Consider the following 12950-nt stretch of genomic DNA (forward strand, 5'->3'; position numbering starts at 1 on the left):
ATAATATGTACCGTTACTTTAGGTTAGGAATAGGGTTAGTATTAATGTTAAATTAGGAATATGGTTAGTATTAAGGCTCAATTAGGATTAGATTTAACATTAGAATTCAAGTACAAGATTAACATCCTAAGATAAAGCTTGGGGTTAGAGTTACAGTTGGATTAAGATGAGGGTTAGCATTAGGGTTCAATTAGGATTGTAGTTGGTGTTCATAAAGTTAAAGATAACATTAAGAGTTAGGATTCAATTAGAGTCTTTCTTTGATTTGTGTCCTAATATGTTAGTTAATATATATCTTACTATCAACGTAACTATTACACCTCCTTTTGATATAAATACTAACATATTTTAATATAATCTCATATCATCATTATCATTAGCACACCTTATCAACTAAACTTACAGCTATCCACATGATACACAAATAAATCTTATATAATAAAGGTACAACGTAGAATTTTAAAGAATACATGAATGTCAGTAAGATGAAGCTGTTGCGTGTAATATTTCTGATTAAAATCCAAAGGACTGAAAGTGAAAATATCTGCCCGTCTAGCTCAGTTGGTAGAGCGCAAGGCTCTTAACCTTGTGGTCGTGGGTTCGAGCCCCACGGTGGGCGTTACTTTAAGTTTTTGTGGCTCTTTTGCTCTGCTGTTTCTTACCAGTCTTCATTTGCGGATTGATAAGAGGTTGGTTGAAATGAATACGTTCCAGATTTTCTCTTTTTGGGCGATGATTCTTGATATGTTTAAAAAAATAAAATATTAACTGCAAACTTTGTAGTGGCCTATTAGCTCAGTTGGTTAGAGCGTCGTGCTAATAACGCGAAGGTCGCAGGTTCGAAACCTGCATAGGCCACTTACTTAAATATTTTATTTTTGAAAATTTTGGTCTCATTTAGAAAAATATTTTATAATTAAAAATCTGGTGCCTTTAATAATGTGATGTAGTTTTTTTTTCAAATTTATGATAAAAAGAGTAAGAGTGCTTCTTAGTTCAATTATATTTTTTTTATTTTTATCTTAAATTATGAATTATTTTAAAATATTATGTAGTTGAATTCAAAAGCAGTCTAACCTTCTTTAACAACATTTTTTTTTACCATCTCAAATTTGTGCAAAGTTGTCACATCTAACAAATACAAATAAGGGGCTTTTGTTGTAATTTTAACTTAAAATAATGTAATATTTGTAAATGTGTTTGATTTAGAAGAGAATCTCTGCCCTTGTCTTGGTTGTGTCAACCAATTGATTGAACTTTACTCTACCATGAAACTATATTGGTTGTATATCAATCTTGATGGCTATACTAGCTCTATTTTAGTTAGCCGATAGGCTATTCTTCTTGAGAATGCCACCAGAAACATCAAGTGTCACGTCGACATTTTTTTTCTGTAGCTGAAAAAGATGTTGGCGGGACATAAATTGTTTGCATGTCCTTTGTTTTCGTGTCCTCCCACACTGCTTGTAGTACTTGAATAAGAGGTAAGGGAGAATTGTAACACACGAGGATAACTATGACCATACAAAACGCTCATGGAGGTTTTTCCGTAGTTGGGGTAGGTAGTCCCAAATTCATTGCATTTAATATGAATGCATGAAAAACCACCCATCTCTCAGAGGAGTTGTTCACAGACGTGACACCTAAGACAACAAACAACTACAGGGCGCACCGAAGACTACCTACCTAAATAGAAAGATTTAATTTAGGGGTTCGCCCCAAAGCCCGCCTGGTCAGCAGAGGAGGCTTAAGTCTCAGATTTTCTCCCCACGGGAATTAGTCTCAGTCTAATTTATTGCTTATCCAATTCATTGCATTTAATATGAATGCATGAAAAACCACCCATCTCTCCGAGGAGTTGTTCATAGACGTGACACCTAAAAAAACAAACAACTACTGGGTGTGTATGCGGGAAAAGCGGGTCGATAAGACTTAAAATGTGAAAAATGAAGCCTAAGGAGCCTTGCTCACACACCCATAGGACTTCTTGGTGCAAGCTATGGAGTCATGAAGTATGGCTCAGCTTCCCAAGGTTGGTTCCATGGTTCTCTATCTCACAAGGTCCCTCAAACCAATGTCTTTGCTCTCAGATCACTGAGCAAAGTGGTTTAGGGATGACAAATGCAAGAAAGAGGGATGCTTTGGTTGATTTTAAGTGAAATGCACCCTAAGCTATACATGATCTTACAAATGTAATAAACTAGATTATAAGATGACAAGATTAGTAGTAAGACTATCCTAGCATGATATATTAGTCTATGATTGAGCTAAATGATAAGGAAAATACTCTAAACAATCATATTTAGATTAAATCCTATCTAAAAGGGAGGCTAAATGATGAGCACAAAATGATATATGAAAGCTTGAATGGATTTTAGTATAAGTGTGATGCTAAAGACTTGGATTATGAAAATGGAGGAATGAGAGCTCTATTTATAGCAAAAATAGGGCAATGGATGACCAGGATTGAAAGATTTAATCAAGGGTTGAATTTGAAAGTTGGGAATTCATGTTTGCAATTGGCACCAATGAAATGGTGACAAATGTTAACATAAGATTGGTTGAGAGAAGGGGTTGGAGATATTAAATGTTTGAGAAGACCTCATGGTTACCTTAGGGGGTAAGGGTTAAGGTTAGGTTATGGTTAGGTTAGGGTTATCCAATGGATAAAGGTTTTATCCAAAGGATAAACTCTTGTGCAAAAGATTAAGGATAACCATGGTCAAAGCAATAAATGCTTGATGAGACCCTTGGGTTACATGGAGGTTGAGTTTAGGGAAATTCTTTAATTATGCTAGAGGGTTGAGTTAACCATTAATGGTTTAGGAGACTTTCAAAATTAAGTGGTTGAACCCTTTAAGGGTTTTCAAAAACTTTGAGGGTTTGAGAAGTGACTTCCCCTTGCTTAGGGATGTGACAAAGTTTAGGAGATGGTTTAGGCTAATTGGAAGCGATTAGAAGAGTCTAGGAGGGGGGTTAGGAATAGGGTTTAGGAAGCAAGTGGGAGATGTAGGACTTTGCAAGTGGATGGAGGGATAATAGGATTTAATTGAATACATTTAATTCAATTTGGTTGTAATTGGGAAAATTAAATAAATTAGATTTATTCAATTTAGGAAAAACTATTTAATTAATTTTGAATTTAATTAAAAAGTGGATAGGGGATTTAATTGAATAAAATGATTTATCCTATTAAATGGTAAAAGAGGTCTAGTGAATTTAATTTAAATATATGGAGTAATTTACTTAATTAAATGGAGGAATGTGAGTAATTCAATTAAATTGGATTTAATTAAATAGATAAATGAACATAAGATATTCATTTAGGAATATGGTCATTTTTATACGTCTACATTTTGCCCCTCTTTGAAGTGACATGTGTGCACATGTTAATTCAAAGAAAATGATGTGGCGTCGTGATTTATGATCAAATAAATTTTTTTATGTTGTTTTGAGATATGTCATGCCCCAGTTTTGATAATCGATGTTGATAATGCCCCCTCGGGTGATGAATCAAAATTTTGGAAAATTTGATTTGATTTGATAATTGTGTTTGCTTTGCAAAATTTTGGCTATGTGGAATGCTTAAATTGATTCATCTCCCGATAATTGACGTGGGTGAGGGTATGAGGAAGACCACGAGCGAATTACATGCTTAATCCCCTAACCCTAATTTTATTTCACCCTATAAAAGGCGAAAAGTGCATTGTTTTGTCTCATTTGTGCTTGTTGACTTTGGAGAGAAAGACTTTTGGAGAGAAGACAAAATGCTTATTCCGTATTCTACATATCGATTTGAGCGTGTTCGGAGGTATCGGAGGCCTGCTGCGTATGGACCACCGGTAAGTCAACTTTAGGGTAGCGCATAGGTTTGCTGGGTTAGCGCGTAGGTTTGCTAGGTTAGCGCATAGTCGTAGATCAGCGCATCAGGGACACAGGGTAGCGCGCGCGTAGGTTTGCTAGGTTAGCACGTAGACGTAGATTAGTGCACCAGGGACACAGGGTAGCGCACGCGTAGGTTTGCTAGGTTAGCGCGTAGGTTTGCTAGGTTAGCGCATAGACGCAGATTAGCGCACCAAGGACACAGGGTAGTGCTTAGGGTGAACCTAGAGCATAGGGTGTACAGGGGGTCGCATGGGCAGGGGTAAGTAGCGCGTAGGTTTGACCTAGCGCATAGGGTTGGACAGGTAGTGCAGACACAGGATATCTTAGCGTATGGGGTGGGTTTAGCGCTTTGGGTAGATTAGTTGACACATGGAGAAAAAAGGGTAGCGCGTAGAGTTAGTCTAGCATGTGGGGTAGATAGGATAGCGCATGGGAAAAACAGTTTAGCGCGTGGGTAAGATTTCAGCGCGTAGACAAGTCTGTTTAGCGCATCTGGGAAAATTTTGTGAGATAGGATGATTTGTGAAATGAGGAAAATTTATAGGATAAGGTCAGTCTTGTCAGGATAGGTGTAAATTGTTCGTTTCTGTGTCTGCTGTCATGGTGTTGCTAGTTTGTCTAATATGAGTTTTGAGATAACTTGGTTTGATTTGCGATTTTTCAAGTTATGTATAGATATTAATGTGGATTTGATATGAACTTGATTTGATGTGCATTGTTTCAAGTTAATATATGTGGAGCTTGATTTGTGTTACAAACTAATATGATTGTGGAACTTGAGTTGTCTTACAAGTTGATATGGGTTGAAAACTTGAGTTGTTTTACAAGTTGATGTGATGTGGGGACTTGAGTTGTGTTACAAGTTTGATATGGTTTTTGAAAACTTGAGTTGTGTTACAAGTGATATGGATAGATATGATGTGATTTTGATTTTGATATCTATGTTTTGATGAGGAAATTGATATTGGACTTGTTTTGCTGTTTGACAAGAGCGATTGGGAGTGGTTCAGTTACGTGAGCGGTTCCCGAGATAATTGTGTTTGCTTTGCAAAATTTTGGCTATGTGGAATGCTTAAATTGATTCATCTCCCGATAATTGACGTGGGCGAGGGTATGAGGAAGACCACAAGCGAATTACATGCTTAATCCCCTAACCCTAATTTTATTTCACCCTATAAAAGGGGAAAAGTGCATTGTTTTGTCTCATTTGTGCTTGTTGACTTTGGAGAGAAAGACTTTTGGAGAGAAGACAAAATGCCTATTCCATATTTTACACATTGATTTGAGCACGTTCGGAGGTATCGGAGGCCTGCCGCATATGGACCACCGGTAAGTCAACTTTAGGGTAGCGCATAGGTTTGCTAGGTTAGCGCGTAGGTTTGCTAGGTTAGCACATAGCCGTAGATCAACACATCAGGGACACAAGGTAGCGCACGCGTAGGTTTGCTAGGTTAGCGCGTAGGTTTGCTAGGTTAGCGCATAGATGTAGATTAGCGCACTAGGGACACAGAGTAGCGCTTAGGGTGAACCTAGCGTATAGGGTGTACACGGGGTCGCATGGGAAGGGGTAAGTAGCGCGTAGGTTTGACCTAGCGCATAGGGTTGGATAGGTAGCGCAGATGCGGGATATGTTAGCGCATGGGGTGGGTTTAGCGCTTTGGGTAGATTAGTTGACGCATGGAGAAAAAAGGGTAGCGTGTAGAGTTAGTCTAGCGCGTGGGGTAGATAGGATTGCGCATGAGAAAAACAGTTTAGCGCGTGGGTAAGATTTCAGCGCGTAGACAAGTCTGTTTAGCGCATCCGAGAAAATTTTGTGAGATAGGATGATTTGTGAAATGAGGAAAATTTATAAGATAAGGTCAGTCTTGTCAGGATAGGTGTAAATTGTTCGTTTCTGTGTTTGCTGTCATGGTGTTGCTAGTTTGTCCAATATGAGTTTCAAGATAACTTGGTTTGATTTGCGATTTTTCAAGTTATGTATAGATATTAATGTGGATTTGATATGAACTTGATTTGATGTGCATTGTTTCAAGTTAATATATGTGGAGCTTGATTTGTGTTACAAACTGATATGATTGTGGAACTTGAGTTGTCTTACAAGTTGATATGGGTTGAAAACTTGAGTTGTTTTACAAGTTGATGTGATGTGGGGACTTGAGTTGTGTTACAAGTTTGATATGGTTTTTGAAAACTTGAGTTGTGTTACAAGTTGATATGGATAGATATGATGTGATTTTGATTTTGATATCTATGTTTTGATGAGGAAACTGATATTGGACTTGTTTTGCTATTTGACAAGAGCGATTGAGAGTGGTTCAGTCACGCGAGCAGTTCTCGAGACCATGGGCATTGATGTCACGGTTGGCATAGGTTGATTTAGACATTATTGAGAAATGAGACATGTCTTCCCTATTGGATATGCCTCGATTTACTGTGAACCGGGGTTTACTTACAACGCTTGTAGAGAGATGGCACAGTGACACAAACACCTTCCACTTTGCCACAGGGGAGATGATAGTGACCCCAGAGGATTGTTACTGGATCTTGCACATACCTGTAGTAGGTGCACTACTACCTTATGAGCAGTCAGAGGAGGGCGGGACAGAGGCACTTCGTCAGATTTTTCACGATGATATAGTGTGCGGATATGAGATTCCGTGGCAGGAGTTTCTGGATTTGGACTATGCGCCTCTTCCATCGGTACTGGCAGGTTTTATAGGTGGTTTTCTATGTCCCGACCGTAGGTCGAAGGGACTTTCTATGGGATGGGGACTGGTGTTGGAGGAGATGGTGACACAGGGTCACAAGTTCGCATGGGGATCGACTATGCTAGCCCATTTGTACAGGGACTTGCATGAGGTAGTATACCTGGGTTACGATAGTTTGTCAGCTGGCATGACACTTCTACAGGTATGGTGTTGGGAGCACATTCTCGTAGCTAGGCCATTGGTGGACAGAGATAAGCCTATTGGGCGTGCCTTAGCATATGGATACAGAGGGTTAGTTGTCTAGCGAAAGTTGGGCAAACTGGAGCATTGGAGGAGGATATTGGATAACATTGATATGGTTGTCCGTATACAGGTTGCGATGTATGGGTCGAGGATGGGTTGGAGATGCCATATGTCTTCATGACCCAATTTTTGATAGGTTCTACCCCGTTTGTGATTGAGAGATTTTTGGTTATGAGAGTTTTGAGGCAGTTTGGTCGACAACAAGGGATACCACAGGGGACCTGTTTGTATGCGCACCAGAGGCAGGACATACCAGATTGGGGTCCGACTATTAACAGTGCGGCGCCTGTAGAGGAGTTTGTGCAGTTAGCGGGCCAGATATGGGACTATGCCTCAGAGATTTTGGATGTTGGGATGACGGATGAGTTTGCCAGATTGTTTGCAGCTCGTGTCGTGGCAAGGATATCGGATCCAACGAAGATGCGGCCTGCTTTTGATGATGATGAGGATGAGGGAGGTGGAGATGGGGACGAGGGAGATGGTGGAGGTGGTAGAGGAGGACGACGAGGGAGAAAAGATCGGGGGAGGAGAGGAGACAGGGGTAGAGATGGTGGTGATAGAAGGGTGGAAAGAGCAATTCGACGAGCTGTGATAGATAGAGGGAGAGGAGGATTAGCAATTGGAGCAGGGAGTGAGGGGATGGTAGGAGAGGTGATAGCAGCAGTGGGAGGGACTGATGAGGTGAGACAACCAGCTCAGAGGAGGAGGACTGATGTGCTACCTCCACCAGCACTGAGGACATGCAGAGGGACAGGGGGTACCCCTACAGGTCTGAATTCTGACTCATGTGGAGGACGCCTAGATTAGGACCCTACAGGTGACAGTGCAGCAGCTGTAGGCACAACTATTGGCACAGTAGCGTCAAATGACCTAGCTGACCGTAGAGCGTGATACAAAGATAGAGTGGCAGGGTCGCGCAGAGGAGTTGGCAGGGAGCTTGCAGAGAGCGGCAGCAGGGGGCCCTATGAGAGATATCATGAGAGAGCTGTCCTTGAGAGTCAGGGAGGCAGAGTACTATTGGCGCCACTATGAGGATGCGGTGCCCAGGGAGCGCAAAGTGCAGAGATTTACGCAGTCGAGATTGAGTCGATCTCGAGAGACTAGTTCGCGGTCAGAGAGCAGAGGCATAACGGGGCCTTCGAGACAGGATCCTCCTGGAGATCCAAGGGTTGGGACATCCGCGGTAAGATTATCCCCCTCAGGAGATAGTCATACTTGAGAGACGATGTCTCTATTGTATTTTGATCATTTGTATTTGGCCGAGACATGACCTATTTTGTATATTGATCATTTGAGATATATATATGACACTATTTTCTTTGATCATGCGATGTGTTATGGATGCATTTTCTATATGCCTGTGTTTATTTTATGATAATGGAATGCTTAGATAAATGTTATGATGAAGTGAAATGATGTAAATGTATGATGTTTATGAGATGTATGATTTGATATGCTGTGAGATGTATCTTGAAAATGAGATGTATGATTTGATATGTAACTAATTATAAAATGATATGCAACCAATTGTAAAATGATATGCAACTAATTGTTTTTGGAGCACCCTCATTCTGTGTTTGTCATCTGATATAACCACATGTTATTTGCTTTCGATATATGTATCATCATTGAGCATGGATTGATTTTTGGATATGTTGAAAATTTATACGAGCATAATGGTATAATTGAACCATGATAACCTGAGAAAAATTTACATGATGTTTGATTTTTCAAGATAGCACAAGCGTCAAGGTATATTTGAACCAGGACGACCAGAGTGCGGATTGCATATAAACAAACAAGATTAAATCATTTGTATGCGTAAAGTGGAATCATGTCTTCAGTGATATGTTGTGAATCACGTTTCGAGACAAATATCTACACAGTACAAATGATCGCCTCATAGACAGAAGACTAAGAAAATTTTGGAGTTTCTCAATGTTCTCTAGCTTGGAAGCATTGTTGAGAAAATTTAGAGAATCCAATAATTCAAAAAGTTTAAATGCAAAAATAGTCAAGACTTCATGCAAAATGCAACATTTGGTACTTTAGAAAATCATCCATTGTATATCTCTTGTGAATCTGTTATCGATCAATGTTTTGATTTGGGTTTGTGTAAGTTTTTGCTTTGTTGGACATGATGCTCTGAGTTTTGCAAATAGTCTTTGACGGTTTGAACGTGCTTTTAAGTTTTGATGATTATTGTCTCTAGCTAAGTGTACCTCTCGATGCGGGTATGTACAGTGATTACCAAGCCATGGTAAAGTGTAGTGAAAGGTTTGGACGAATAAATTAGGATAGTGACTATGCTATGTATGTCCTGAATGGATATTTGCTAAGTGTCGGGCGATGGCCGATAGTGATTTACTATGGAGATAAGGATATGGATATAGATAGAGGAGCTATCCTCTCACAATAGCCCCTGTTACCAGGTTTTCACCAGTTGCTTTTATTGTACCTTTTGCTTTTTCTTGATTTTTTTTTAAAAAAAATTTATTGTTTTTGACTTTTTTTGTGCATTAGACTACTCAAGTGTAGTATTTCTTCAGATGAATGTTGTTAGTTGGTTCATCGGGCACATCTCCTTCTGAATTTGTTAGCTAATAAGCCCCTGATCCATAGACTGATATGATGACATTTGGACCTAACAAGTTAGGTTCAAATTTCCCTTTCTTTTCTTGATCTTACTGAATTCTTGGATTTTCTTTGAGGACTAGGTCACCAACTTTGAAATTTCGGGGAATGACCTTGTGATTTTAGCTTCTGCACATACGTTGCTGATATGCTTTGAGATGAGTGTAAGCATGCTGACATCTTTCATCTAATAGTTCAAGTTCCTACAGTCGGTTGACTCGATACTCTTCATCTAGGATTAAGCCTTTTAGAGAGACTCTGAGAGATGGAATTTCTACCTCCAGGGGTAAAATAGCTTTTGATCCATAGACCAATGAGTATGGTGTTGCTCCTATAGGTATGCGGATGCTAGTTCTGTATGCCCAAAGTGTTGGATTGAGTTGCACATGCCAATCTTTGCCAACATCATTCACTGTTTTCTTTAAGATTTTCAAGATTGTTTTGTTGGATGCTTCTACTCGACCATTCCCCTGTGGGTAGTAAGGTGTAGATAACCGATGTTGTATTTTGAATTGTTCACATAGTTCTCGGACATCTTAGTTTTTGAACGGTCGTCCATTATCTGTGATGATGGAGCTTAGAATACCATATCTACAGATCAGATAGTTTAGGATAAAAGAGGCAATTTGCTTTCCAGTTATTGTGGTCATGGGGACTGCTTCTATCCACTTGGTAAAGTATTCTATTGCGGTTATAATGAACTTGTGTCCATGTGAAGATGAATGATGAATTTTGCCGACCAAGTTGAGTCCCCACTAACAAAAGGGCCAGGATGTTGTAAATGGCTGCAGTTCCTGTGCTGGTGCATGTATTAGATTGCCATGGATCTGGCATTTAGGACACTTCTTGGCGAAGTGGTAAGAATCTTTTTCCATTGTCGGCCAGTAATACCCCATTCGTAAAAGCTTTTTAGCAAAAGTAGTCCCACTTGAATGTGTGCCATAGATACCTTCATGAAGCTCGTGTAAAGCGGAATCCAATTCATTACGATCAAGGCAACGAAGAAGAGTACCATCTAGACCTCGATGATACAAAGTATTAGCAGTAAGGGTATAACAGGCAACTTGTCGAATAAAATTATGTTTTTGGTTGTGGGATAAGTCAATGGGTAGGATATTGTTCTTAAGATAATCATATATCGGTCCATACAAAGGGGAGTCTGAACTAGTCAATGCATAGATAACATGGGATTCAGAGTGGTCATAGGCTGGGGAGAACAGTTGCTCTACCAGAAACTCATAACGACTCTGTTGCTCTGGAATCTGTAGTAATGAAGCGATAGTAGTCATTGCATCGACTGCTTTGTTGTTCAACCTTGGTATTTTCTCAAAGGTGATGTGTACAAAATACTGTTTGAAGTCATCCACCATTCGCTTGTAGGGTAGCAGCTTGTCATCTTTTGTCTGATAGTCGTTGTTGATTTGATTGACGACTAATTGTGAATCTCCGTAGACCTTTAACTCTGTGATTTTCCATTCTATGGCCATTTTGATGCCTATAACCAATGCCTCATATTCAGCCACATTATTTGTGCATGGAAACATAATCCTATATGATCTTGGTATAGTGTGTCCTTCAGGAGTGATGAATAGAATGCCAGCACCTGAACCATGTTGTGTGTAGGATCCATCAAAGTATAGGGTCCATTGTTTGGTAGAAATAGCAAGAACGTCTCTGTCCAGGAATTCAATCTCCATAGATTATTTTCTTGGTAGTGGTGCTTCAGCTAGTTGATCTGCAATTCCTTGTCCTTTGATAGCTCTTTGTTCTATGTATTGGATATCAAATTCACTGAGAATCATGACCCATTTAGTCAATCAGCCTGTAAGAGTTGCCTTGCTGAGTAGATATTTGAGAGGATCAATTTTTGCTACTAGCTTAATTGTGTGTGCTAGCATATAATGTCAGAACTTTTGGGAAGCGAAGACTATTGTTAGACAAGCCTTCTCAATGAATGTATAGTTGAGTTCATAGTCATTCAATGTCCTGCTGATGTAGTATATGGCTTGTTCCTTTCTTTGTTGATCTTCTTGTGCCAATAGTGCCCCCAGTGATACATCTGTTGTTGAAATGTAGAGAATAAGTGGCTTCCCTGCTATTGGTGGTACTAGAATTGGTGGGTTCATCAGATATTGCTTGATTTGATAGAAGGACTCAACACACTTGTCTTCCCATTTGAATGGCACATTCTTATATAGCAAGTGATTGAATGGTAGACTTTTATCAGCTAGTTGAGCGATGAATCACCTGATTGATTGAAGTTGTCCTTGTAGAGAGCGGAGCTGACTGATATTCTTTGGTGGTGGCATCTCCATATTGGCTTGTCCCTTTGCTAGATCCACTTCAATACCTTTAGCTGAGACTATGTAGCCTAGTAACTTACCTGATGTAACCCTGAAGACACACTTCTTAGGGTTGAGTCTGACTTGAAATTTTTCCAATCGATCAAAGATCTTTTCTAAGATGCTTAGATGTTCTGCTCTGGTGAAGGATTTAGCTAGTAAATCATCCACATAGTCTTCCATGAAGGTATGCATCATGTCATTAAAGATTGTTGTCATTGCTCGTTGATAAGTAGCTCCTGCATTCTTTAAGCCAAAAGGCATAACATTCCAACAGTACGTTCCCCAAGGACAGGTAAACACTGTTCTATCTTGATCTTCTGGGGCTATTTTTATTTGATTATAGCCTGAAAACCATCCATTAGTGAGAGCATTGCATGGCCCGCTGTGAGGTCTACAATTATGTCGATACTGGGAAAAGGAAAGTCATCCTTTGGACAGGCTTTGTTGACATCTCTGAAATTGGTGCAGATTCTGATACTGCGGTCTGGTTTTGATATCGGTACTATGTTGGAAATCCATTCTGCATAGTCGATGGGTCAGATGAATCCGACATCTAATAGTTTCTTCAATTCAGCCTTGACCATGAGTGCTACCTGTGGATTCATCTTTTGTAGTTTTTTCTTGACTGGCTTAACTCTTGGAGAGATGGACAAGTGATGCATGATTAAATGTGGATCAATTCCAGGCATATTTGTGTATGACCAAGCAAAGTTAATTTGCTTTTCTTTAAAAAAAATGATAAATGCTGATCTTTCCTCCTCTGTTAGAGATTCTACCAGGTGTATGTTTTGGCTGCTTTTGTAGCACCAATGTTGATTGATTGAGTGGGCTCAATCAATATGGGTGATTGCTCATGAAAATGTTCAGGAAGAGTGTCAAGTCTCCCATCTTTAGGTGCCTTAAAAAGGTTTTCACCCTCAAATGCGTCCTTTATTTTTACTTTTTTGTGATCTAGAGCTGCCATTGACTGGTTTTCAACACTGGATCTTTTATTTGGTTCATTTTTGCGAATGAGAGACTTGGCACTCCCTTGGTTGCAGACATCGTTACTTTGTTCACTGGTAGAGCTTGTTTC

The 12950-nt window shown here is 39.6% G+C and overlaps 2 non-coding genes across 2 annotated transcripts; both read left to right on the forward strand.

The window, feature by feature from the left end:
- Positions 1-546: 546 nt before the first annotated feature.
- Positions 547-619, forward strand: TRNAK-CUU (transfer RNA lysine (anticodon CUU)). The gene has a single exon. It is a non-coding gene; the product is annotated as a tRNA-Lys (tRNA).
- A 165-nt stretch (positions 620-784) lies between these two features.
- Positions 785-858, forward strand: TRNAI-AAU (transfer RNA isoleucine (anticodon AAU)). The gene has a single exon. It is a non-coding gene; the product is annotated as a tRNA-Ile (tRNA).
- Positions 859-12950: the final 12092 nt, after the last annotated feature.

Source organism: Cryptomeria japonica, chromosome 11 (assembly GCF_030272615.1).
Source record: "Cryptomeria japonica chromosome 11, Sugi_1.0, whole genome shotgun sequence".
In the NCBI taxonomy this organism is placed as follows: Eukaryota; Viridiplantae; Streptophyta; class Pinopsida; order Cupressales; family Cupressaceae; genus Cryptomeria; species Cryptomeria japonica.